General features: G+C 44.0%; 1 protein-coding gene and 1 long non-coding RNA gene across 7 annotated transcripts in view; one reads left to right on the top strand and one right to left on the bottom strand.

Moving 5' to 3' along the window:
- Window positions 1–5887: 5887 nt before the first annotated feature.
- LOC146894114 (uncharacterized) lies at window positions 5888–9270 on the bottom strand. Its single transcript, XR_015002194.2, has 2 exons — window positions 8853–9270; window positions 5888–7726 (listed from the first exon to the last, which is right to left on the bottom strand). It is a non-coding gene; the product is annotated as an uncharacterized LOC146894114 (long non-coding RNA).
- Window positions 7861–27770, top strand: part of Luzp1 (leucine zipper protein 1) — a 92651-nt gene continuing 72741 nt past the window's right edge. For 4 of the 6 annotated variants that reach the window (XM_085690474.2, XM_085690473.2, XM_085690471.2 and 1 more), the window contains exon 1: window positions 7861–7963. The gene's annotated coding sequence lies outside the window, so the exon portion shown is untranslated. Of the gene's footprint in view, window positions 7964–24072; window positions 24130–27770 lie in introns of those variants that run through there. The other 2 variants (XM_048443259.3, XM_085690475.2) reach the window with 1 other exon arrangement.

Raw genomic sequence — 27770 nt, 5'->3', positions numbered from 1 at the left:
CATTTCAGCATTTATATTTTTAAAAAATCGTGTTTGTTATGTGCACATACACATGGAGGCCAAAAGTCAACATCCCTCCTCAGTCACTCGCCACCTGTACTTTTAGAGATAGGGTCTCTCAATGAGACTGAAGCTCATTGGTTTAGCTAATCAGATCAGCCAATGAGCCCCAGGGATCTGTTTGTCTCTACCTCCTAGTGATAGCTGTTTAGGCTTGGGTAGTCACACCCAGCTTTTTGTTGTCAGTGTTGTTTGTGGAATTTTTTTTTTAGACAGGTTTTCTCTGTGTAACCCTGGCTGTCCTGGGACTATAAGCCAGGCTGGCCTCGAATTCAAGGCATATGCTACCAAGCCCAGCCACACCCACTTTTTTGGAGGGGTACTAAAGTGAGAAAGTCAGGTCCTTTTGATTGCGTGGCAGACATTTTAAGGACGAGCCATCTACTAACTTTACATTTGATGTTTGAACCAGACTTTTGGTCACAAGGAAAGGAAATATGGAGAACACCATGATCAGAAAAAGTCCGAGCAGTTGAGTTTTACTAGTTCTTAAGGTTGTGGAAAGAGTCAGACTGATGCCCCAAGTTTTAGCTTGGGTGCCAGGGTCCAGAATCTTCTTCGAGTTAACTGCTTTGTGCCGAGTTCTGTGAACTCGTAAGAAAAGACATAAGGCGCTAGCTTTCTGGGTTACTGAACTAGACCGAGGAGGCAGTGTAATGAATGGAATGGCCTGAGGTCTGGAAACGGGAGCCTCAAGTCAAATTCCTAGCCAGGCGTGTGATGAAGAGCCCACGTGACCTCTGCTTGTTCGATTCCCGGCCCAGTGGGTAAAGTCTATTGTGATAAACAGGACGACTTGAGGTAGAGTACATCCTCTAAGTAGTTCTCGGATCTTCACGCGCAACCTGGCGCTTGCCCTTCGTTTGTCAGCCTCGGTGTTCTCATCCGAAGGATGGAGTTAACAGGCTGACATCAGGGGGTTGGAATCTGGCCGCACTGTGGGCCCTGCCTCCTTGGGATAAGTGTGTGGCCTCCCGCCCCGGTGCAAGGACCGTCACCGCACACCACCCCCCTCCCCGCGCGTTCCTGGCAGAGGAGGACCCGGAGTTCACAAGGACGCGGCTTCCTGGCCGCGTTCCGGGGAAGGAGCTTTGCGCCGCGGGTCCCAACCCCCGGTCGTCCGGCTCAGGAAACGCAGAGAAAGCCAGGAACCCGGCCTGCCAGGCCCCGGGGCCCTCCGCCCCGGCCTTCGGCTGCAGGAAGCTGGCTGGCGGGAACGCCCTGCCCGTGGGTGGGAAAAGCCGGAGCTGCTGCAGCGCGGTGTCCCAGGCTGCAGCGAGCTGTCACCGCCGCTGCGCGCCCTTGCCGCAGCCCCAGCCCTGCGCCAGTGCGGCAGCCGCGTGGCCGGGATCCTGCAGGCGCCACTGCGCCTGCCGGGTCTCAGGGAGGGAGGGCTCCGGCCTAGCGCTCTCGTGGAGGGGGCGACATGCTGAGGGTGTGTATGTGAGTGGTCTGAAACACCGCTAGGAAATTGCTGGACCTGCTGACGTTAGACTCCGGGTGTCTTTTCGAGTCTTAACTTTGTTCTTGGCACCCAGAGATTTAGTTTCTTGATGGCGGAGACCTCAAAAGCAGTTCTGAACCTGGAGGTTACTGCGATGGGCAGACCACGATCCCTTTTCACTAATTGCAAGGAAGAAAAAAAAAATGGAGGACACAAAAGGGAGGTGCTTTCTAGTATAACACTGTCATTGGAATCAGTCATTCTCCAGCTTATGTCCCAGCTTTCCCCCTTACCGGCTGTGTGATCTCAAGTAAGTTCCTTAACTTCTCTGCGCTTCCAACCCATGTCCTCTTAAAGGAGTCTTCCAGCTCTCCAAGACTCCGTTGGGACCCCACTTGGTGTCCCTCTATCCCTCATAGCATATGGCCTGATTCCTTGTGTGATACTTAGCTCTAATATCATTAAACAATTATATTCGTTGCCCTGTCTCTCCACCTCAGAAGTCCCAAAGTTCAGGAAGATAGGGACTTTTGCTAAAGGGCAGACTGTGTAGCCTTGACACATGTTAAACACTCAGCCATTTGTTGTGAAATAAAGAGCGAAGGAATGGAGACGTGCGTGCCAGATGCTGCATTAAGGGTAGAAAAGCACCAGGGATGAATCAGCATCGTTCCTGTCTTCAAGGAGGTCCCAGACTGGGTGGGGAGGGGAATGAAACGGGTTTGTGCAAGGAAGATGGTCCTAAGTATGTGCTAACAGGGGTTAAACAGTCCTGGAGATAACCGCTGATGGAGGAGGGGGCAGCGGGAGAGCCAGAGATGAGTGACACCCAGTCCCTAGAGGGCTGGGATAATGGATTTCTTTTCCACTCCAACATACAAAATACTTAATTTGCATAAAGTGTCGTTGTATGTTTTTATCCTAAGGAGGTGGGGGAATTGATGAAGAATTTAGTGACTTTTTCAAGCTCTCCTGCCCGTTTGAAGGCGGAGAGTTGTGCTGAGAATGGATTCCAAAACCTTGTGTACACTAGCCATCTACCATCGAGCTATGTCCTCAACCTCAAGGACCCAGCCATTGGTTTAGCTCCGCTCTTGGTTTCGGTCCAAGTAAATGTGTGATTTTAGATAACTAACTCTGCCTCTCTGACCTGCCCTACCTCTAAGCCTGGTTTTCTTAAAAAGAGCAATAAAGGCTTCCTATAGCCTTGTGAGATAGTTGGGCTAGAGCCCTCATCGCTCATGGCGATTTAGTTTATGAGTAAAGGGTCCATAAGGTGCTTGTAGGTAGAACAATGAGAGAAATGAGTGTAGCGGTGGGGGCCCTAGGACGTGAGGACATAAACCATGCGATTTGGAGGCTGGCAGGCAGACGGAGGGTGATTTTATTCCTCCCCACTCTCACTTTCCACGATTCCTGTGAGACTTTGCTCCCGGCCCCATTCATTATTGCGTTATAATTTACTGTTTGTGAACCAACAAAGGTGAGCCAACTCTATCTTGGATAACATTCTTTTTATATATGCTTTTATTGCCTTATTTTCTGATGACAGAGGAATACGTGCTGCTTGTAAAAAAAAATTAAATGGCAGGAAGATATCACTGAGGGAAAACGAAAGTGCAAGTTTAGGCACACCAGACACAAGAGCGGACAGCTTGCTAGTCTTTGGGAGGGAGGAAGGACACCCCACAGTGTAAGGGTTAATTTTTATGTGTCAGTGTGTCTGAGGTACTGGAGGCCCAGATCTTTTCTAGGTGTGCCTTTGAGGATGTTTCCAAAAGGGAGGGGTACTGGAGGCCCAGATCTTTTCTAGGTGTGCCTTTGAGGATGTTTCCAGAAGGGACTAATATTTGAATTGATGGACTGAGTCGAGACTGAGGTTGGTAAGCTGAGGATTTGTGCCCTTCCCTAGCCATGCGCACCCCCCAACACTTGTATATCTGTCATGCATCAAATCCTAGGCAGGCCCTGCAAAGGCTCAGTCTTTGCTCTGCAGTGGAGGTGTGGTCCCAGCTCCTAAAATTCAAATCTTAGTTTTTCTCTGGGTTGAAGTTTTATATTGTGAATGAATGAATATATGGTTGCTGGGATCTTGGGTCTTGGACAAAGAATTCCAACTTTAGAAATGTTTACCGAAACCCCACAGAAAATGAGATGGCGTTTGCAGAACTTTTTATTTCTTGTTTTAGGAAAGGGGTCTTTTGTACCTAAGCTGGCTTTGAGTTGATCCTCCTGCCTCTGCCTCTGCCTCTGGAGTGCTGGAATTATAGGCGTGTGGTACCACACCCAGCTACCTTTGAGACTTTCTGTGGCACTATACACACCTAGCACAGATTCCCTCCACAGATGTGTCTTGCTGCTGTATTTTCACCCTCTTTCCTCCCCCTTGGCATTTAGTTGGGTCTTTTTGGGAAAGTTCCTACATGAACACAGGAAAAGCAAAAGAATGAAAACAAGGGGGAAAGTCCTTCTAGTGTTTTCTTCTTGCCTCCGGATTTTCCCCTATATGTAGACTAAGCATATACTATAAAGCGCAGGCCTCACGTACACCTGCGATTCCATGACTTGTGATTCATAGTTGAGAACACTCAGCAGACATCTACCCTGCCTATTCATGGAAATCCACCCTGTTCATTCTACTAAGGGTTCCTTGAGGGCAGGACTGTTGTTGAGTCTTTCCAGCTCAGAGACCAGTACATGGGAGATTTATTGGAAGGACTTGGTGAAACAGTAGCAGCAGGTTAGGGATGTAGCTCAATAGTAGAGCCCTTGCCTAGCATGCATGAAGCCCTGGGTTCCGTTACCAATAACATTCATGACATGTGCACATGCACACACGCAACCAACCACCATTTTCATGCATGAACTGAGCACTGAGCTTTTGAGTTCTTCCACACATTATTTCATTCAATCTGTCACAGCCATGGTGGGAGGTAGGTATTATTATTGTTTTCATTTTGCAGATGAGAAACTGGGGTGCAGAGATTTGCAGGTCTGAGGTTTTATAACCAATAACTAGTGGTGTTATAATTTGACTCCTGAACTATCTCATTCCAAAGCTTTTGCCTTGAATGAGCTAGTGATTGATAGGGTCATACACACTTCAGAGACCCTCCAGACCCTTCCCTGTTTATGCTTGGTTTTCCTTTCTGAATGACTATCATCTGTGTCTTAAGTCAGTGTTAGCAGATAGAGGGACACAGGAAAGGCCCTCTCTGTGCCTGAAACAATTCTGTGATCATGCTTACTTTTATGGGAAGTAACAGTTTTGAATCTCCTAGTTCTAAAAATAAAGCACAATTTTTAGGGGTCCTTGGGGATTAGCCCAGGCATTTCAGGACAGTTATTTGCCTTTCTGCAACACAGGAAATTAATCAGAAGTCCAAAGCTCTTCCCCCTCTTCCCACAGGCTGGTGTTTTGGAAATGCCTGGGGCCTTGCTGTGGTTCTTTGGGAAGGAGGGCAGCCAAGGGCAGCCTAATACATATCCATCTCTCTGTGAGTAGGCATGGAGCAGAAACAGGTCTCTCTGCTGCAAGAACCTGCAGAGAGAACTTGCAACTGTCAACGGAGAGGCATGCCACCTGGGGCCTGCAGAATCCACCTGGGGTCTGGTGATTGGGGAACTGGTGTCTGTTCCAATGGCCACTTTCAGTAAACCTCTTCCTATGTCAAACCCTTGAGGTCTTCTCCTGTGAAATGATCGGACGGATTTTTTTCTCTTCTTCTCTCCTCTCTTCATTCTCTCTCTTTTCTTTTTTGAGGCAGGGTCTTAATAATGTCACATGGCCCAGTCTGGCCTTGAACTCCTGGGGTTACCGGCCTGTACCACACATCTGGTGACTGGGTGAATCATCACAAGGATGTGATGTTAGAAGCTGGAAAATACCACTGACAGTGGTCATTTTGAAAATAAGAATTATAACCCATGCCGCGCCTGGTGTTTTCTATGTAATATCACATCTATTTTGCTTGCTGTTTTCTATGTAATATCACATTTATTTTGCTTGCTCATTTCCTGAAACAGCATCTCGCTGTGTGGCCCAGGAGAGACACAAACAGTCCTTCCCAAGTGTTGACATTACAGGCATGTAATGTCACTCTGCTCGACTTACCACATTTAATTGATGAATTAAGCTTTTGGTGCTAGGAACTGAACCCAGGACTTTGTGCTTGCTAGGCAAGTGCTCCACCACTGAGCTGGTTTGCTAAATCCAGATTAAACAAATAGCACCAGGACCTTGTAATTATTCTCACTTCATGGGTGAAGGGACTGAGGCTTTAGTAAACTCCTAAGAGCTGGGAAATGGGTTTATGGCATCACAACCTGAGTTCCACAAACATGCCTAGGTTCTCATGGCCAGAAATAACTAAGAAACAAATAGGAAATTTTATTTATTTATTTTTATTTAAAGACAGGATGTTTGGTAGCCCAGAATGACATCAACCTCACTATGTTGCTGAGGATGGCCTTAATTTTAATTTAGAAATTTTATTACTTTCAATCCCAGCACTCTGGGTGCAGAGGTGGACAGTTATCTGAGTTCCAATCTGGTCTACAGATCAAGTTCCAGGACAGTCATGGCTACACAGAGAAATCCTGTCTCAAAAACCCCCAAAACAACACAAAAAATTATTTATTTTCTTTATGTGAATGAATGTTTCGCTTACATGTATGTATGCGTACCATGTATGTAAGTGCCTGGTGCTTGCAAAGACCAGAAAAGGGCATTAGATTCCCCTGGAACTGGAGTTACAGATTGTTGTCAGCTGCCATGTAGGTGCTGGGAACTGAACCTGGGTCCTCTGCAAAATGCTCTAACCACTGGGCAACCTCTCCAGTTCTGAACTTAAAATTTTTTTTGGACGGGTTTTAACTACGTAGCTCTGGCTGTCCTGGAACTCACTATCTAGATCAAGCTGGCTTCAAACTCACAGAGATCCGCCTGCCTCTGCTTCCCAAGTGCTGGAATTAAAGGCATTGGCCACTATGCCCAGCTTTGAATTTGAATTTCTGCTTTCCCTGTCTCTACTTCCTGAGTGCTGGAATGACAGGTGCGTGTTACCACATCAGTCTATGCGGTGCCCGTGATTTTAGCCAGAGCATTGGGCATTCTAGACAAACACTGTACCCACGGAGTTCCGGCCCCAACACCAAAGGGTAGTCCAGGCTGGCCTCAGACTCAGACTCATGATCCTCCTGTTACGTCTGCTTCAGCGTTTGTCTATTAGTGGGCATTGGCCATGACGGGCATCTTTTTTTTTTTTTTTTTTTTTTTTAGGCTCATTTTCTTAGTCTTAGCCCAGCTTGTCTCAAACTAGTAATGCACCTGCTTCCTGAGTGTTGGGACTGTAGGCATGTGCCACCACCACCACACCCAGCTGGAGGTCAACAGGATACAAGTTATGATGTATCCGTGGTCCTGTGAGAGCTCAAGCCAATGCCATCAGGCTTTTGCCTGGAGGAAGCCAGGAGGACAGGCACATAAGACGAGGTGACAAGGAGAGAGCATGAACAAAAAAGGCCAGATGTGGGAAAGCAGTGGGTGTGCCCGAGGGAAGTTTTGGTAAACCTTAGGGAGTGTGTGTATGAAGGTAGGAAGCGAGCATACCAGGCCATGGATTTGGCCTTTGTTCCATAGGCAATAAAGAGCTTACACAAGAGGCGTCTCCAGAGACCAACCATACTGCGGCAGTCAGAGCGGAAGCAGCCTCTAGTCCATCTGTGTCCCGGCTTGTGCAGGCTGCTGGGTGCCAGCGCGTGGGAGGGCGTCCACAGAGAGAACGTCTCTGACTGTAGGCCTGTACTCTGCTGGCTGTGGGTCCTGGGCTACCTTCGAAGTCCTTTGACCCTTCTCTGGGCCTTCGTTCTTTGCACTTGGAAGGCGTTGGTGGGACTTTCTGAGACCATCTGGCCACTGCCGATTCCCATTTGAAAGAAGGTGAAAATAGGGACTATAGATAGAAAAGGACTTTTCCTGGCAGCTCACGAGGAATGAATGTAGAATTAGTGAGACTAGAACTCACGACCTCTGAGCCACGCCCAGTTCCTTCTCCACACTCCCTAAGTAGGAGTGGTGGTTGTTGAGCGATTACTCCATTTCAGGCTCTGGGCTAATCTCTTTGTATGGATGGTCTCACGGCACACTCCGAACGTCTCTGAGAGCGTTCCTCTTGAATCCAGTCTTGCCTTCCACGTCAGGTTTCCCTCGGAGCCCAGTACCTACCGAGGAAAGCAAGGAAAACTTGGCTGGATTCAAACCCTCTGGGTTTGGAAGTGGGAGGGCCCAAAGGAAGGCCTAGAGGGCGTGACACAGACTCAGCCCCGCCCCCGGAACGCTGACGCCACACCAGGCCCCGCCCCTCATTGTCAGTCTCGGGGAGCCGGAGCAGGCGCCGGCCGCCGGGAGCGGAGCGCCGGATCTTTCGGCGGCGGGGAGCGCGGGCCGGAGCTGCAGAGGTGAGGCGGCGGGAGCGCGGCCAGGCGGGCGGCCCGAGGGCTCGGCTTGGGTGTGTGTGTGTGGGTGCTCGGCCGGGGTGTCCCGGGGGCGGTGGGGAGTGCGCGCGGCTTGTGGAAGCGGAGCCGGGAAGGGGAGGTCTCCGGTGGGCCAGCCCGGGAGAGTGTGGCCGGAGTTGGAGAGAGAGAGAGGGAGAGAGAGAGAGGGAGAGAGACAGACTCCGGAGGGTTTTTTTTCCCTCTCCCGAGGAGGGGGAGGGACGTTTCTGAGGAGACTGAGGAGACGCCGGGTGAGGGCGAGCGCGGCCGTGGCGGCCCGGGGAGGCGTCGGGGTCCTCGCCGGGCTCGGCGGGGCGGCGGGAGGGAAGGAAGGAAGTGAGCGGACAGGAAGGGCCGCGGCCGGTGTGCGGGACGCGGCGGGCGCGCGGGGGACGCGGCAAGAGAGGCCCGCGGCGGCCCCGGGGCGTCCGCAGCTGTCGGCCGGGACTGCGGCCCGCGCGGCTCCCGCCGGCGGGACGCGCTGCTCCGTCTCGCTCGCGGCCAGACCGCCGCGGCCCGGGAAGGAATTCGAGGCATTCGCTTTGTTTAAGTTGCCAGTCGGCAGTCCCGGGGACTAATTAATGGTGGAATCTGCAGGGGCACTCGGGCAGCCGCCGGCCCCCTCCCGCCGCCGCGGTGAACTTTTTCCGCAGCGCGGCCCGCCGGGGAAGGGAGCCATGGCTTCCCGAAGCGCAGGAATGAAGTGCGGTTTCGGGAGCCGCTTTTGGCCTGCGGCTGGCGAGGCGACGAGAGAGGGGAAAGCCGGCGTCCCGGACATGGCGGGACTGGGGGGTTCCGCAGCCCGGAGCCCGGTAGAGACCTCTCCGAGGTGCCTGCGGTTTCGGCTAATTACCTCGCCGGAGCCTCCGCGGCCCGAGAGAGACCCATCTTGCTTCGGAGCATCTGTTTCTTCATCGCGTCAGCCCCTTTCCTAACACTGCAGAGCTTGTTGTGGCTTGTTTCGGAAATGCCGAGGCGGGTGCTCACACTTCGGGGTGGGAGAGGGGAAGAGAGCAGGCACCCCCCATCCCCCTTCACACACCTCCAAAAAAAAAAAAAAATCTCCGCAGTGTTCTTCATCGGGAAGCTTGCAGATTCTCCGTCGCCCCGTCTTCACTGACTTGAATGACCTTGGGGGAAAGAATTGGGCTTCTGAGCGCCTCGTGGTGGCTTTTCTGTTCATCGAGGAGCAAATACTCTCTGGACCTCCCTGCCGAGCCGGGGGATATTTTTTGAGAAGTGGGGTTTGTCCAGGGTATTTCGTCTTACCAACTGCTGTGGTTCTGGTTTAAGGATCTGGACTAGTGACGGAGCCGGGAAGAATTCAGATCACCTAGAAGATTTAGCAACCCTAGATGAGGGGAGGGTATTTCCTTTTGGAAAATCTGCAGTGTGTTCCAGATTGCTTTCTGTCACTGTGTGTGCAGTTTTGGTGGCATTTGTGTGGTTAAAGTCTATAACCCCCATAGAAAATTCTTCTCTTGTTAGAAATAATTGTTTTGCACAGACTTTTCCCCCTGGGGCAGATTAAGGTTTTGCTCAATTTACTCAGAAGAATTTTCCAGGTTTCTAAAATTAAATCACTTTTCTAAACATAGCAACTAAAGTTTGAAAAACTAGAAATAGTGGGATGGGTAAGAGATGAATTGGACTGTGAAGGCAGGAAGTATAGGTTCACAGCTGACCATCCATTAATAACATGGATTTTAAAAAGATTTATTTGTTTTTAATTGTGTGCCTGTGCATGGGAATGCTCATATGAGTTCAAGTGCTCTCTAAGGCCAGATTCCCCTGGAGTTAGAGATATAGGCAGTTATGGTTCTGAACTGCCTGACATATGTGCTGGAAGCTGAACTTTGGTCTACTGGAAGAGCAAGAAAGGCTCTTAAACCGTTTTGCCCTCTCTACTTTATCTCCTATAACATGGATTGTTAATTAGCCTTCCTGATTGTTTTTTTTTTTATTTTAAGCCTGAAGACCAAGAAAGGTAGCAAATAATGTTGAGCTGCTATTCAGTAATCTTGCTAGGCGGAGAGTATATTATATAGACTCTACAAGTCAGTGAAGTGCTAGTTGAGCAAACTGAAGGTCAGAACTCACAAGTGACTATTATTCTAAGCCCATGCATATAACCAGTAAGTGGAGGCTCTGGAATTTGAAACCATGTTTGCTCCACATTTACTTCCAATTGTATGCTCTCTTGGGAAACAAAAAACTTGATTTCTAGATCTTTGAGTCAGCCACTGGGTCACACACAGTTGGACCCTAGAGTAATGTTAGTATGCGCTGGAGGTGTGATAATATTTTAGTACAAGCTAGGCAGTGGTGGCACAAGCCTTTAATCCCAGCACTCGGGAGGACGCAGAGACAGGTGGATCTCTGTAAGTTTGAGGCCAGCCTGGTCTACAAGAGCTAGTTCCAGAACAGGCTCCAAAAGCTACAGAGAAATCCTGTCTCAAAAAACAAAACAAAAAACAAAAATCCAAAACATTGGTACAAAGACTACATAAAAATATGTACTGTATACAGTAGGTGCTTAATGCTTTGCTTATGTTGGAAACATTTGTATTAAAACAATGGTTGGATTAAGTCGGTCATACATTTCATCTCTATAATGGGAGCTGGTAGAAAGGTGGTAATGATCCTGCAGTAGAGGCCACCATTGAGGAGGCCACCATTGAGGGTGACATTCAGGATCCAGAAATTGAAACATTTTCATGTAGCAGTTTTGGGACAGTATCAACTAAGTAAAGTATGCTACTTGTAGGACTCAGATAATCCAACCTGAAGAGTTTGTTATAAATTTTGGTGCACATATTAGACACTCAATAAATTCATTTGCTGAATGAATGAATGTATATGTTATTGATATATAATTTGTATGTGATAAAATTGGCCAGTGTTAGGTATATAGTTTGAGCTTTGGCAGAGGTACAGTGTTGTATAGTTGTGAAGTCACTACTACCTTTATTAAACTTTTCTTTAAGGAATTGATAACAGATTGACTCCGAGGAAGATTGGGAGGTTTCTGTGCTTAGATTTTGTGCTGGGAGATCAAAATGAATGCTAGAGAGTCCGTATGCCAACTTGGTAGGAAATAAGGAAATTTTACATAGTTAATAGTGCACATAAGAGAGGAAGTGATGACTACATTTGGGAGGAAGTAGATTTTAGTTCTAGGCAAAAGGATTTCTTTTTTGCTAACTTTTTGTTTTCCTTTGAAATGTAGCTTGTATACATAATACATGCTTAAAATGTTATAATTAGCATACCATGTCCGCAAATACTTAAGGGTAGGGATGCTGTGAAATGTTGCGTTCCCTTCCCACCTGTAGCCAATTTATCCTCCTTGCCGATCTCTGATTTATTTTAGCCAGCATCACACAAAAAGGAGGATACATTGGCTAGAAACTGTGACTTGCTAGGAAGATATCTGGTGATTTGATTTTTTTTTCTTACACTTTCTTGAGTCACCGAATTTGACTCAAATTGCTTTTAGCTCAGGTTTCTCTGTATTAGGAAATGCTGAAGCCTTCCTCGCAGAGCTTCTAGAATTTAGAAGAAGCCACATTTCTACTTCACCCCCCCCCATTTTATTTCTGTTGTACAATTTTCCATTTCCATCTGTGAATTTCTCTGAGAATAGAAACTTCTGTTAGCATCAATCGTTGGTCCTCCCTCCATATACTATTAGGAAATAATAATTAAATTAAAATACCCTCCAGACTACTCAACATTTTGGGTGACTGTAGGGAGAAAATTATAGTAGCTTACTTCATGGTTATGAAGTAGTTATTATCCTCATTTTATATATGAGGGAGCTGAGCTCAGAACCAGACCCTGTGAGGGGCAGACTGTATATTTGAGGTCAGGCAGGTTGAATCTTTATTTCATTACACTTTGGTGTATTGGGGACATCTTAAAAGAACAAACTTGAACATACCATATCAAAATCGGAGTTGCAGTGAGCAGGTAGGCATGCTGCTGCTGTTTCCATTTATTCTCGTAGTTCCCAGAGACGCTGCCTCAATGCCAAAGAATTAGTAGCTCATTTTTTTTTTTTGCACATTTTCCTTCCATACTTAGCATTTATTTATTTTTTTTAAGTATAATATTTTGTATTTGTTTACTGTTTGGGCCACTCCTCTTTGTATGTGATCCAAAGTTACTGTCACTTTAGTTTGTTATTTAAGAACTTCATACTTGGTCTGTGCACTTCTCTTTGTGTTTTTTTTTTTTTTTTTCTGGACAGTCTTATTTATTTGAGTTTTGAGACAGGGTCTCATATAGCCCAGGCCTCAGACTCCCTGTATAGCTGAGGAAATACTTATTAGTGTGTGTGTGTGTGTTGCAGGGGATTGAATTCAGGGCCTTACATGTGCTAGGTAAATGCTCTGCCAATTCCCCCCCCCCCTGTTTCTGTCTGTCTCTCTTTTTCTCCCCCCCACCCCAGCTCCAGCTAGCCTTGAACTTGCTGTGTATCCCATACTGGCCTTGAACTAATGACTATCCTCCTGCTTCAGTTGCCTGAGTACTAGAATTATAGAACTATAGATATGTATGTACCACCATGCCCTGGACAAGTCATGTTTTTAAACGTGTGTTATTAAAAACTTGCACAAAACTTAAAAAAACCTACCATTCCTTTTCCTTTTTGGTTTTGTTTGTGCTCGGGATTGAACATGACCTCACCTTGTATTTTGAAACAGTGTTTAAATTGCCAGGCTTTAAACTTAAACTTACTCTGTCAACCAGGCTGACCTTGCACTCTTCTTTTTAAAGATTTGTTTATCTTTGTATGTTTGAGAAAGAAAATTTTGTGAGTGTGTGTGTGTGTGTGTGTGTCCATACGAATTGTACAAAGGCCAAAAGGAGGTGTTGGTCTCTTGGGGCTCGAGTTACAGGTGTGTATGAAACCTTTTTAAGTTAGTACTGGGATCTGAACTCTGGTCCTCATGATTATCTAGCTGCAGCTCTTTTTATCCTCTTAAATTATTATTACATGGACTTTATCCCCTCTCTTCTCTGAGAGAGTCACCCTGTTACTCTGGCTATCCTGGAATTTTCTTTGCTGGCATAAAACTCACAGATCCACCTGCTTTTGCCTCCCAAGTGCCTAAGCTTACGTTGAGTATCAGAGATACTTCTCATCACCCTGTCTTGCTAGTCCCTTCCCGTTATTCCCTATTATTGGCTTCTGTTGCTTTTTTTTCATTGGACCTATTATGATTTATAATGATATACCTGCTTGCATGATTAGTATCTGTTTTCCTACTACACTCCATAGGAGCAAAGACGTCATTTGTTTTCTCGAATATGTGCATCCCTAATACCTAGCACAGTGTGACATGTAGCAGGTATTTAATAAATATTTAATGATTATATTCCAAAGTTAGCACCTTTGTTTGTGTCATCTTTTGTGTTTTTTTTCTCTCACGTTGTTTTATTCTTTAGATATTTTTCATCCATTAAGAATCAGCTGTATCACCAGGCAATGGTGACGTACACCTTTAATTCTAGCACTCGGGAGGCAGGGGCAGGTGGATCTCTGAATTCGAGCCCAGCCTGGTCTACAGAGTGAGTTCCAGGATAGTCAGGGCTAAGCTACACAGTGCAACCCTATCTGGGGGAGTGGGGTAGGGTTAATCAGCTGTTTCTTCTAATTGATGTTATCTTGACTTTGCTTTTGTAAATTTCTTGTCTCCTGTGCTGGTGAGATGGTTCAACAGGTAGTGTTTACCACCAAGCCTAACAGCCAAGTTTGGTCTCTGAGACCCATGTGGTGGAAGGCGAGAAATGATTCTTACAAGTTGTCCTTTGACCTCCACATGTATGCTATAACATGCACAGATATACATGTATGAACACACATACATATATACAAAGTAAATAAATAAAAATGTAATAAAAGTAAAAAAATGCCTTTCTGTATGGTATTATTGATATTCCTTATGTTCTTGGTAAATCATATTGGCTTGTCTTAATGCTAATATCTTGTTGGATCAAAAGCTTCTTTCTCAAAAATACCCCCCCCCCATTTATCTGTATAGCCCTGACTGTCCTGGAAAACTCATAGAAGAGGCTAGCTTCGAACTCAGAAATCTGCCTGTTTCTGCCTCCTGATTGCTGGAATTAAAGGCATGCACCACCAGTGCTTTCCCCCTGCTTCCTTTTTAAAGATTGCATTTATTAACTGGGTAGTACACACCTTTAATTGCAATACTTGGGAGGCAGAGGCAGGTGAATCTTGTGAGTTCAAGTACAGCCTGGTCTGCATAGTAGTTCCAGGATGGCCAGAGTTACATAGTGATACTCTGTCTCAAAAAACAAAATAAAAAACATTACATATATTGTGTGTGTGTGTATGCACACATTTGCATATCACAGTATATGTATGGAGACCAGAGAACAACTTGGAGGTATATTTATGTCCTTGAGTTCTGGGGACCAAACTCAGACTTAGTAGAAACTCTCTGTACCCATTTGCTGTTCCTCTTTAAAAAAAAAATCCAAACCACTTATTTTTTATGTATGTCTCGTATGCTCCTATGATCATGTGATGTATGTAGGAATGTTACAGTGCATATGTAGTGGTCAAAGGGCAGCTTTGTGGAGGTGCAGAGACAGCTCTCTCCTTCCACCTTTATGTGGATTTGGGGGTTCTAATTCAGGTCACCAGGCTTGGCAGCAGGCACCTTTACCCATGTAGTCATCTTGCTGGCCCTTTCAAAAAACTTACAGCTTATAATACTTGTCATATTTTTGGTTAATTTATGCTCGCTCTCTCTCTCTCTCTCTCTCTCTCTCTCTCTCTCTCTCTCTCTCTCTCTCACACGTACACACACACTTTTTAATTTTTCTGAGACAGGGTTTTTCTGCCTGCCTCTGCCTCCTGAGTTGTGGGATTAAAGACCTGTGCTACCACTGCTAGTTTGTATCTTTTTAAAATTTTTATTTTTATTTTATTTTTTGTTTCTGTGTGCCAGTGTTGTAACATATGTTCAAGTGATCTTGGAGGTTGGAAGAGAGTATGGAATCCTTTGGAGCTGGAATTATAGGCAGTTTTGAGTTTCCTGTCATGAGAACTGGTAGCCACACTTTGATCTTCTGGAAGAGCAGCTAGCGTTCTTAGCTGCTGAGCCATTGTTTTAACGCCCATGCTAGCCTATAACTTAGTTGTCTGATTTGATAGGAAATTTGTGTTCAGAAGTTGTGTTGTTTAATACCCTCTGATTATTTCAGTGAGCACCATACATAGTAGGGTCTCAGTAGAGGGGGTGTTTTTGTGTGTGTGCATTTGTCATGCGCAGCCTAGGATATCTTCCTCCATAATCCACCTTAGTTTTGAGACAAGTTCTCTTACTGAAGATGGTGCTCAGTGATTGTCTAGACTGGTCAGCAGCTTTTGGGATCTGCTAGTCTCTCTCTTCTGCTTGGGCTGGGGTAACCTTCTCAACGTTAATGTGGGTGCTGAGGAACCCATACTCATACAGCAGCAGCTTTACCCACCCCACTAAAACATCTCAGTAGCCCCTGCTTCTTTTTTTTTCTTAACCCAGGCTGTACTCCAGTGTGCCCCCGCTTTCTAAATGCTGGGGTCACAGGCATGCTTTACTACATCCGTCACCACATTTGCTCTCAGTAGAGTCTTTGGTAATTGAGCATCATCAAAACTGCTTATACATAGGTAGCAATTTTAATATTTTAGGCTTATTAATATGGATCCCTTTTTAAAACTAGAATTCTACATAATATTTTCTTTAATCCAAAAGGTAGGAATGCACCAAGTGCATCAAATAATAGACTGTTCTTGTATGAAAGTTTGAAAGTTCAGTCATGGTACCATAAGGCACAAGCTCCTTTGAAATCCATTGCAGCCAGGTGGTGGTGGCGCATGCCTTTAATCCCAGCACTCAGGAGGCAAAGGCAGGCAGATCTCTGTGAGTTTGAGGCCAGCCTGGTCTACAAGAGCTAGTTCCAGGATAGGCTCCAAAGCTACAGAGGAACCTTGTCTCAAAAAACCAAAAAAAAAAAAAAAAAAAAAAAAAGAAAGAAAAAAAGAAACCCATTACAGGTGAAGAACTAAGCAGAGTTTCTACTGGGAAAGGTGGTTGGTCTGTGCTTGTATAAAATGTTCTGATTGGATAACTAAAATGAGATTCCAGGTATTATCCTATTTAGATTATCATTATTATTTGATTTTTTTTTTCTGAGCCCTTGGATGTTGTGATATATGCCTGTAATCTCAAAACTGGGATTAGAGTGGAGGCTGAAATGGGGATCATAGTTTAAAGGCTAGCTTGGGCTATATGACAAGGCCATGTCTCAAACAAAAAAAATAGGACTAGGAGACATCTCAATGGGTAAGGCACTTGTCACACAAGTGTGAGGACCTGAGTTCAGATCTCCAGAACCTGTATAAAGCCTGTACAAGATAGGAGGCAGAGATAGGAGAGTCCCCAGATGCTTGCCAGCAGATTCTGTATGAGCAAATGAGACTGTGTTTCAAACAGGGTAAAAGATCCTACATCCGAGGTTGCGCTCTGACCTCCACATACATGCTGTGGCATGTGTATATCCGACATACACAAGAACTCATATACAAATAAAACAAAAAACAAAATAGGAGCTGAAGAGACAACTTAGTTGGTAAAGTGCCAGCCATACAAGCATAAGGATTTGAGGATCCCCAACACCAGTGTAAAAGCCCAGTATGTGTAGTTAACCCCAGCACAGGGATGGTGGAGATCGGTGGGATCCTTGAAGTTTATTGGCCAGCTGCATGTATGAGTTGCAAATTCAGTGAGAAACCCTGTGTCAAAATAATGAAGTAAACTGGACATGTGATACACACTGTTAAGAATCCTAGTAAACTGGGAGGCAGAGGCAAGCTAATCTCTGAGATCGAGGTCAGCTTGGTTTGTGTACTGAATTCCAGACCAGCTAAGAGCTACATAATCATAGACTGTCTCCAAAAAGAGAGAAAGTTGAGCAATCGCAGAAAGACAGTGCTGGCTTCTGACCTCCACTTGCACAAACATTTGCACATGTCCACACAAACAAATACATATTCCCATACCAACTCTCCCCAAAAAGAGAACGAAAATCTTCAACCAGTCACATCTATTTAAAGCGAGGGGAATGGAGAGATGGTTCACTGTTCACTGTTTGAGAGCACTTCTAGAGGACCCGGGTTTGATTTCCAGCACACACTTGGCGGCTCACAACCGTTTGTACTTCTATTTCTAGGGAGCCTGGCACCATCACACACATAAATGCAGGCAAAACATCAATACACATAAAAATAAGTCTTAAAGCTATAGACTGTAGGTAAACTTTATTGACAGTTATTCTTCCTTTCTGTATGAAAGGCGTACTAATGTGTACATTCTTTGAGTCTGAGTGCACATAAGCTAGTAGACATTTTATAATTGAGTGATAAATAGAAATCTGTTTTAAGACAGCCTGGTGACATAGGACTGTAATCCCAACAGGAGGCTAGGGCAGGTGGTTTGTGAGTTAGAGGTCTATGCAGGGAGACCCTTTCTCAAACAAAAATCAAAAAGAAACATTATAGTCTACTGATGGTTAAGTCTTTTTTGATTTTTGAGACAGGGTTTCTCTGTGTAATCCTGGCTGTACTGGAACTTGCTCTATAGACCAGTCTGACCTCGAACTCAAGAAGATTTGCCTGCCTCTGCCTCCTCAGTGCTGAGATTAAAGGCAGTTAATTTTTGTGCTTTCTGCCATAGCTGTACAGTAGTGCAGCATGAAATATTCTTAATATAATTCCATAAGATTGGACATTTTCAAAGTCTTTTCTGTAGGAACTTGACTGATAATTAGCTAACACTTTTGAGGTTAGATTCTAAAGTCAATTGAAAGTAACCATAAAAAATTTTGAGAGACTGGGTGCAGCTCAGTCAGTAGTAGAGTGCTTTCTTAGCATGCTGGGGGCCTATGCTTGGTCAGATTTCTCAAGAGCACACACATACACGTACTGTTCTGGCTAGTTTTATGCCAGCTTGACACATGCTATAGTTACCTGAGGGGAGGGAATCTTAACCGAGAAATTCCTCCATAAGATCAGGCTGTAGGTCAGTCTGTAGAGTGGTTTCTTAGTGATTTAATGGGGAGGGCCCAGCCTGTTGTAGGTGCAGCACCCTTGAGCTGGTGGTCTCGGCTTCTATAAGAAAGCAGGCTGAGCAAGCCCTGAGGAAGGAGCAAGTCGATAAGCAGCACTCTTGGATGGCTCATGCCTCTAGGTTCCCACAAGGTTTAAATTCCTGTCTTAGTTTTCCTCAGTGGACTATGGTTTAGGGTATATAAGAGAAATAAACCCTTTCCTCCTCAAGTTACCTTTGGTCATGGTGTTTCGTCACAGCAGAGGTAACCCTAGCTAAGACACGCGCGCGATATGGTGCTGGGGTGTGGAGTGTGTGCCTGTCTGACTGAGCTTCAGTCCCCAATATGAAAAGGAATATTTAAAAAAATAGATGAGAAGTAGTGAGACAGTTAAAGGGTCAGGGAGAGAGACTGAGGAGATGCTGAAGAAACCAAGATAAAATTTTAGTTCATAAATAAAAGTTAGTGGAGTGAAGTTAGTGATCTTGTGAGGTGACAGGAATAATCTGGAAATGTGCAGTTTGTGTTCGGGGAGGAGAGAAGATGAGGACACTGAACTGACTTCACTTCTGGTTTTGGTTAGTGTCACATCAGATTTTAAAGCCAGGATTTACATATATTTGTTTCATTTATAGTACTGGTTTTGTGTTCAACCCAGGGACAGTTAATATAGGACAAACAAAAGACCAAAGAAGTGCCACACATGGCTGTTAAAATTCTAACTGGGGAGACAGTGTTTAGTTTTGAAACAGTTCCTTAACTGTAGTGAGCTGTGTATAAACCCGAAATGAGGTATATAGACGAGTGGCTCAAAAACCAGCCTCGTTTTAAGAGTTCTTTTTTTTCCAAATAAGGACATGAGGATGAGAAACATCTAATATCACTATAAAAGATGGAACATTAAAGGCAGATAAGAGAAAAAGATATCTTAGAGGAAAACAGTTTTAAATACTGCATAATTTCCCTTATGGAAAAATGTACATTTGAGTCCTTTGGCAGTTCATTGAGTGTCCAGTGAAGCCTGTGTGCCGCGGATTTGTCTGGAAGCGAGTCTGTGGTTTACTCAGCGTTGTCTGAGAACTTCACCAAGGCAGTTAGACCAAGACCAAGTTTTTTTTTTTTTTTTTTTTTTTTTTGGTTAGGTTTCTCTGTAGCTTTGGAACCTGTCCTGGAACTCACTCTGTAGACCAGGCTGGGCTTGAACTCACAGAGATTCTCCTGTCTTCTCCTGTCTTTGCCTCCAAGTGCTGGGATTAAAGGCGTGGAATTTGAGCTGGTGGGAAGAAAGAGGATGTTTTTCAGACTAGGGCAGTACAAACCAAAGATACTGAGATTGGGGTAAACGTGTCTGATTGTGGGCCTGAGAAGACCTGTTTGATATAGTTATGGACTGTGAGGAGGTAAGATTAATAACCAGTCTGGCAGTGAACACCATCAGTAGTCATATTGAGGAATTTAGGCTTGATCTTGTCAACTTTTGGGAGCCATTGAAAGTTTATAAATTAGGCAGTGATATGATCTACTTGAAATTATGACTGTTATTAGGTGTTAAATGTAGTTAATAGGACTTTTAAAATTTGTTTCTTTAGAAAAAAGCAAATCATACTGTTTTTATTTTATGTGTATGGGTGCTTTGCCTGCATGTATGTCTATGCATCACATATGTACCTTGTAGTAAGAAAAGGGCATAGGATCCCCTGGAATTAGAGTGAAAGATGGTTGTGAGCCATCATATAGGTGCTGGGAACCAAACCTGAGTCCTCTGGAGCCACCTCTCCAGTCCCTTGGGTTGTTTTTTTTTGTTTTGTTTTGTTTTTTGTTGTTTTTTTGTTTGTTTGTTTTGTTTTTTGAGACGGGGTCTTCACTGTGTAGCTCTTTGTGGCCTGCTATTTTCAGTGTAGCACAGGCTGGCCTCAAACTTGTAGCAAACATTCCTGCTTTAACCTCCTCAGTGCTGGGATTATAAGCATGTGCGCCCATGCCCAGTTCAAGTTAAAGCTTTTTATTTTTTATTTTTTTAAAGAATGGAATGTAAGAGAGCAAGGTGTGGAGGGAGCAGGCCACAGGAGGAATTAGAGGAAGGAAAGGGAATAGTGGAAAATGATGTAATTTTAATTGAAAAATTTAAGTGTGAATACTACTGAGACATGAGCTTAAGGGTTGAGTGGAAAAATAAAGGGATATATTGGAGGACTCAGTGGGTAGAGGACCTAAGTGTGCGCCCATGTGAAGAAAAGAACCGAGTGTGTCCATGGGCATCTGTAACCCCAGCACAGAGAGCAGAAGACACGAAGCTTAGCAGACAAACAGCAAGCTCCAGGTTCAGTGAGAGACAGTGTATTAAGGCAGCAGGTGACAGAGCAGGGCACCCAACATGTTCTGGTCTCTGTATGTCACTGACTTGCTCATATATGTATACATGTGTCCTTATGAGTAAGAACACATAAACACGAATATATTGGAGATAACTTTGTTAAGGGTAGAGATAGGACTAAATGGCATAAATGAAAAAGGGAAAGAAAGATCTGAGATTGGTAAAACTAAGAATTAATTGTGATTATTAACTGAAGTTTTTACTTCATTTGCCAGGGTTCTCACTGTGTGTCTGCCTCCCTTTCCTAAGGGCTGGTATTGTAGGTAGAGCCACCACACCTAGATTCTTGTGCTTCCCCCCTATTCCCCCGCACTGCCCTTAACTCCACTTAAGAATGTTTAGGTTCTTTAAAATTGCCCTGGGATTAATCTGGAAACATTTTATTGTTTTTTGTGATATTAGAGATTGAACTTCGGGCTCACGAATGCTAGTAGGAGGTACTCCACCACTGAGCTATATACCCAGCTTAATAAAAAGATTTATTTTTAAATTTTATGTGTCTATGTGTCAGTGTGTACACATGAAGGAATATAACCTTGGAAATCAGAAGAAGGCATTGAATCCCTGGAGCTGGAGTTAGAGCCTTCTGCTGTGGGTTTTGAGACCCAAACTCAGGTTCTCTGTAAGAGCAGTATGTGCTCTTAACAGCTGAGTTCTCGCTCCAGCCTTTCCCCCTTTATTTTTTTTTAATTGTAAATATTTTGTATATGTGTATGTCTGTGTCAATATTGTAGTGTGTGAGTGGAGGTTAGAGGACAACCTATGAGGTTGGTTTTTCAGTTTTCAATCCTCCTGCCTCAGCTTCCTTTGTGCTGGGATTATAGGAATGATCCACCATGCTTAAGACACGTTTTTTTGTTTTTGTTTTTTTTATTTTGAAATTTTGTCTTATTAAGCTGACTGGGCTGTCTTTGGGCTCTTTTTAGCTGGGCAAGGTCTTGAACCTGTGAATCCTCCTGCCTCGGCCTCTCAACTAGCTAATATTACAAAAGGACTATGGCTACCAGGTCTGGGCAGCTTTGTTTATTTTTGATAAATACATTTCTTCTTTTAATACATTTTTTATTGATATTTATTGAGCTCTACATTTTTCTCTGATCCCCTCCCTGCCTCTCCCCTTCTACCTTCAATCCTCCTCCAAGGTCCCCATGCTCCCAATTTACTCAGGAGATCTTGTCTTTTTATACTTTCTACTTCCCATGTAGATTAGATCTATATATGTCTCTCTTAGTGTCCATATTGTCTAAGTTCTCTGAGATTGTGGTTTGTAGCCTAGCTTTCTTTGCTTTATGTTTAAAAACCACCTATGAGTGAGTACATGTGATAATTGTCTTTCTGTGTCTGGGTTACCTTACTCAAAATAATGTTTTCTAGCTCCATCCATTTTCCTGCAAAATTCAAGCTGTCATTTTTTCTGCTGTGTAGTACTCCATTGTGTAGATGTACCACATTTTCCTTATCCATTCTTCGGTCGAGGGGCATTTAGGTTGTTTCCAGGTTCTGGCTATGACAAACAAAGCTGCTATGAACATAGTTGAGCACATGTCCTTGTGGCATGATTGAGCATCCTTTGGATATATACCAAAAGTGGTATTACTGGGTCTTGAGCAAGGTTGTTTCCTAATTTTCTGAGAAATCGCCACACTGGCATCTAAAGGGGTTGTACCAGCTTGCATTCCCACCAGCAATGCGGAAGTGTTCCCTTTTCCCTACAACCTCTCCAGCATAAGATGTCATCAGTTCTTTTGATCTTGGCCATTCTTACAGGTGTAAGATGGAATCTCAGAGTTGTTTTGATTTGCATTTCTCTGATGACTAAGAATGTTGAACATTTCCTTAAGTGTCTTTCAGTCATTTTAGATTCCTCTGTTGAGAGTTTTCTGTTTAGATCTGTACTCCATTTTTTTTTTAAATTGGATTATGTGATGATCTTTTGGTGTACAATTTCTTGAGTTCTTTGTATATTTTGGAGATTAGACCTCTGTCTGATGTGGGGTTAGTGAAGATCTTTTCCCATTCTGTAGGCTTTCATTTTGTCTTGTTGACCGTGTCCTTTGCTTTCCAGAAGCTTTTCAGTTTCAGGAGGTCCCATTTATTAATTGTTTCTCTCAGTGTCTGTGCTCTGGGGTTATATTTAGGAAAATACATTTCTCATTTTGTTTTTTGCGATGGGATTTCTCTGTGTAGCCCTGGCTGTCCTGGGACTCACTCTGTAGACCTTGGATTCAGAGCCTGCCTCTGCCTCTGCTGGGATTGAAGACTTGTACCACTACCACTTGGCCTAAAAGTACATTTCAAATTTCTAAACTCTGTGTTTAGTTATGGAACTTATACCTCAATGATTTTTTTTTCCCCCGAGACAGGGTTTCTCTGTGGCTTTGGAGCCTGTCCTGGAACTAGCTCTTGTAGACCAGGCTGGCCTTGAACTCACAGAGATCTGCCTGCCTCTGCCTTCTGAGTGCTGGGATTAAAGGCATGCGCCACCACCGCCCGGCTATCAATTATTGTTAGATTGTCAAATAGAGAGGAATTTTGTGGATGCATTTTTTTAGAATAATTTTTCTCTCATGTATTACATCCCAACTGCAGTTTCCCTTCCCTCCCTCTTCTCCCAGTCCCTCCCTTCCACATCCCCTCTTTCCCAGAGCCACTCTTCCTCCTTTCCCTTCAGAGAAAAGGCAGGCCTCCAGGGATGTCAAGAAAACATGACATACCAAGTTATAATAAAACTAGGCACAATCCCCACATAGTAAGGTTGGACGAGGCAACCCAGTAAGAGGAAAAGGGTCCCAAAGCAGGCAAAAGATTCAGAGACAGCCCCTGCTTTCATTGTTAGTAGTTCCACAGGAACCCCAAGCTACACAACCATAATATGTTTGCAAAGGAGGTAGGTCATATCCATACAGGCTCCCTGGTTGTCGGCTCAGTCTCTGAGTCCCTATGAGCCCTGCTTAGTTGATTCTGTGGCTATTTTCTTATGGTATCTTGGCCCCTCTGACTCTTACAATTCTTCCTCTCCTTCTACAGGATTCCCTGAGCTCAGCCTAATGTTTGGCTGTGGGTCTCTGGGGATGCATTTTTTATTTTAGAATTTTTTAAATATACATTTTACTTATGTATATAGATGTTTTGCCTGAATGTATGTCTGTGCACCATATACATACCCAGTACCCATGGAAGCTAGAAGAGGGTGTCAGATTCTCTGGAACTGAAGCTATAGACTGCTGTGAGCTTCCATGTAGGTGCTGGGAATCAAGCACAGGTCCTCTGGAAAGAACAGCAAGCATGGTTAATGGCTGACCTGGGTGGGCTGGTTTCTCTCTCCTCTCTGTTCATTTCCCAGAATTTGTCCTGTGTCTGTTAGCAGTAGTATAGCAATGAAATTTGGGTTCAGCTTGATTACTTAGTTTATGATATTTATTAAATCAGTCTCCACTTTTGCCACTGCAGTATGTTATATATCTACCATTTCTTTAGAACCTACTGTGTGATGGCTACTCAGCATGTTTAAGACTTGAATCTTAAAACTGCCTCATTACATAGGCCCATTGTCCCTGTTTTACAGATGAGAAAAGTGAAGCTGGTAGAGGTTTAAGAAATGCCTGTAAGCTGGTTGTGGTGGAGCATGCTGGTAAGATTTACTGAAGGAGGCGGAGGCAAGAGGATCAGGAGTTCGAGACCAGTCTGGGCTACATATTTTAAGCCAGGTGGTGGTGACACATGCCTTTAATCCCAGCACTTGGTAGGCAGAAGCAGGTGGATCTCTGTGGATGGGAGGCCAGCCTGGTCTACAAGAGCTAGTTCCAGGAAAAGCTTCAAAACTACAGAGAAACCCTGTCTCAAAAAAAAAAAAACAAAAAAAACAAAAAACCAAAAAAAGAAACAACAGAAAAAAATGCCTGTGGAGAAAGTGTTAGAGTTTGGCATTGAGATCATTCTATTTCAAAGTCCATATTCTTTTTTTTTTTTAACCAACTTTGGATTAGGCATATATAAATAGGAATAAAGAGTGGATCAGCTGAGATAACTGATTAGACAGTGTTTCAAATTGGTAGCATTCTATTCAAATACTAGCTAGCATTGTTTGTGATTCTCAACCTGTGGGTCACAATCCATTTGGGGACTCTAATGTCCCATTCACAGGGGTCGCTCAAGACCGTCTCCATATCAGATATCTACATTATGATTCATAATAGTAGCAAAATTACAGTTATGAAGTAGCAATGAAAATAATTTTATAGTTGACTCATTACAACACAAAGAACTGTATTAAGGGGTCGTAGCATTAGGAAGGTTGAGGACCACTTCTGTTTGTGTATGAAAGGGAGGCTTACAAAAATATAATCTGAAACTCTAATTTTTAGTCATATGGCTTTTGTTTATCTTTTAGATAATGTTCCTTCTGTCTTTTTGTGGGACTTTGAACAAATCTTGATTAAAAACAAATGTCTAGTTCAACAAACAAACAAGCAGACATAAACAAACTGTTGATAGTTCAGCAAATTCCTACTCTTGGCAAATAAATTAAAGACTGTTTCAGGGTCCAGTTCCTGGGAAAGTGGTTTTTGAAGATCATTCCCCTTGGAAACAATGGGCTGTGTAGTGCTGAAGACGTAATGTTTGTGGTGTCCAAAATTTGCTTGTTATGTCTTTCCATTCAGGCTGTACTCTGCAGTTACACGGTTCTTCCAACTTACCTATCTTCATTTTTATAACTGAAAATTACTCACAAATTCTGTTTACTGAAATTGGCTTAATGTTAGAAAGCTCAGTCCTACTTCTTTACACTTCATTTTTTATTATTTTAAAGTGAATGTATGTGGTGTGTGCATGTGTGGGATATGTAGGTATGCACATGAATACAGGTGTCCAGAGAAGGCAGAAGAGTCAGAATCCACTGGAGTACAGTTCCCACCTGGTGTGCTGGGAATTGAACTCTGGTCCACCAGCTGGTGCTTTTAACTGTTGAGCCATGTCTCCAGCCTCAAATCCCAGATTCTTAATCTTTCTTTCCAACATTTCTTGTGTATTCTCACTCACATGCAAAGTGAGTCTTTTTCTGGATGAATAAGCGTCTTCTTTCTGAGTGCTGGGATCAAAGGCCTTCCTACCGAACCCGGCTGAGTAAATGATTTCTAAGAGATAACATCTTGTAGATGTCTTCTTGAGCTGAATATAGTGACTTGCATGGTTACTGTACTAATCAAATCAGAAATGTGAATTTGACTGGGGCTATGAGCTCAGTGGTCTAATCCTTCTCTAGCATATGTTAGGAATTAAATTGGGTCCCCAGTACCCCAAAAGTAAATAATAAATTCAAAACCAATCCCTAGCCCTGTGAGCATCACTACGATGAACAAACATGTGATGGAGAGATGGGAGAGAAAGAGAATCGTAGAAGTTCGTGTGCTGGAGAGAGGTGGAATTGGAGATGTGATGGCAGTGAGGAACAGGCCAATATGAGGATCCTGCACGGCCACCTGAGGCCATGGTGATGTCCTGCGCGGGCTGCTGCCAAAGGCCATGTCTGGCTCCATGGTCCTACTGAGGCCAGGGTCTGTGTTGATGTTATGGCCTGTGTTACCAGCAAAGGCCGTGTGGATGTCCATGGTCTGGGCTGCGACCTAAATCCATGTTGATGGCCAAGTGTTGTGCCGAACCGGCCCTGCCCTCCCGCCCACAGCAGCTGCAGGGCTGAGCTTGGGAGAGCTGACTCCACCCCTCTGGGGAGGGTGGCAGCTCTGGTGAGGACCTGGGCTGACCAACTCAGGCCCAGATTCAGGGCCTTGAGTAGCCCCCACCCCAGTATCTACCCCATCTGTGAGCTGCTGATGGAGCCAGTCCTGTGGAGCCACAGCCACAAGGCAACAGCAGAACATCCTCGAGGAGTTTTGGTGAGAGTTCAGTATTGATGGTGTAGCAGAAGGCAGAGGCTTTGAACCAAACCAATGACTCATTGCAGTGAACATTTGCAAGTAAAGCTGTTCGTGAAGGACTTTGTGGTGGAGAGGTGGGCAAGATGAAGGATTGGTACAAGTGCAGCGGAACTGGAGACATGACAGCTGTGGCTGATGTGAGAGAAGGCTATGATGGATAGAGGAGCAGGTCTGAGACATTTCTTGCTTCTTTTTTTAAAATACAAATTTAAAATTTTTATTTTCTTTTGGGTGTTACAAGAGTGGAGGGTGAATATGGAAGAACTTGAAAATAAGTGGGGTTGGGGTACAAGATGTGAAATTCCCAAAGAATCAGTAAAAAATTATGTACAAAATAAAATCTGGGCTGGAGAGATAGATAGCTCAGAGGTTAAGAGCACTGACTGCTTCTTCCAGAGGTTCTGAGTTCAGTTCCCATCTACAGTGAGATCTGGTGCCCTCTTCTGGCATGCAGGAATACATGCAACCAGAACACTGTATACATACTAAATAAATAAATCTTAAAAAAATTAAAAACTGAGTTTGTTCTAAGGTAGTGGTTCTCAACCTTCCTAATGCCGTGACCTTTAATACAGTTCCTTATGTGGTAACAGCCAACTATAAACTTATTTCATGGCTACTTCATAACTATAATTTTGCTGTTGTTATGAATTGTAATATAAATGTCTGATATGCAGGGTATCTGATATGTGAGCCCAAAGAGGTTGCAACACATAGGTTGAGAACCACTGTTGTAAGAGATGAGTTTGCAGTATTTTTACATGTAAGAAATATATGAAAGGGGCTGGAGAGATGATTTAGTGTTTAAGAGCACTTACTGATCTTGGAATAATCCAGGCTCAGTTCCCAGCATCTGTATGACAACTCATAGTTCCTGGGGATCTAACTCCCTCTTCTGGCCTCTTTGAGAACCAGGCATGCACATGATATACAGATATTCATGTAGACAAACACTCATGTAAGTAATCTAAAGTAAATCTTAAAAAAGTTAAAAAGATATAAAAAAAGCTGTGAGTGGAAGATGCAAATACAAGCAGCAGTATTGTATATATTGTAACACCACTAGAAAATATATAAATAGTTCTTAGTATATAAGCAGGCAGGCAGTATTTAAGGGGGTGGTGTGTAGCTCAGTGATGACTTGATTGCTTTGGAGCAAAAGTTTTTAGATCTTGTTTACATGGCAGATGGGTAAGAGGGCCAAGAGTAGAACAACAATTACTAGAGATATTTGCTTAGCACTTACCGTGTGCTAGCCTCTGTGCTGAGTGTGTCATGAACTTAGTTCTTAAATCTGTGTGGTTTAGGTATTATTTCTATTTTATATATGAGGACA

The sequence above is a fragment of the Myodes glareolus genome, chromosome 6 (assembly GCF_982192425.1).
Source record: "Myodes glareolus chromosome 6, mMyoGla1.1, whole genome shotgun sequence".
Classification (NCBI taxonomy): Eukaryota; Metazoa; Chordata; class Mammalia; order Rodentia; family Cricetidae; genus Myodes; species Myodes glareolus.
Note: the sequence above shows the minus strand (reverse complement) of the source record. Positions and strands in the feature narration are given on the sequence as shown.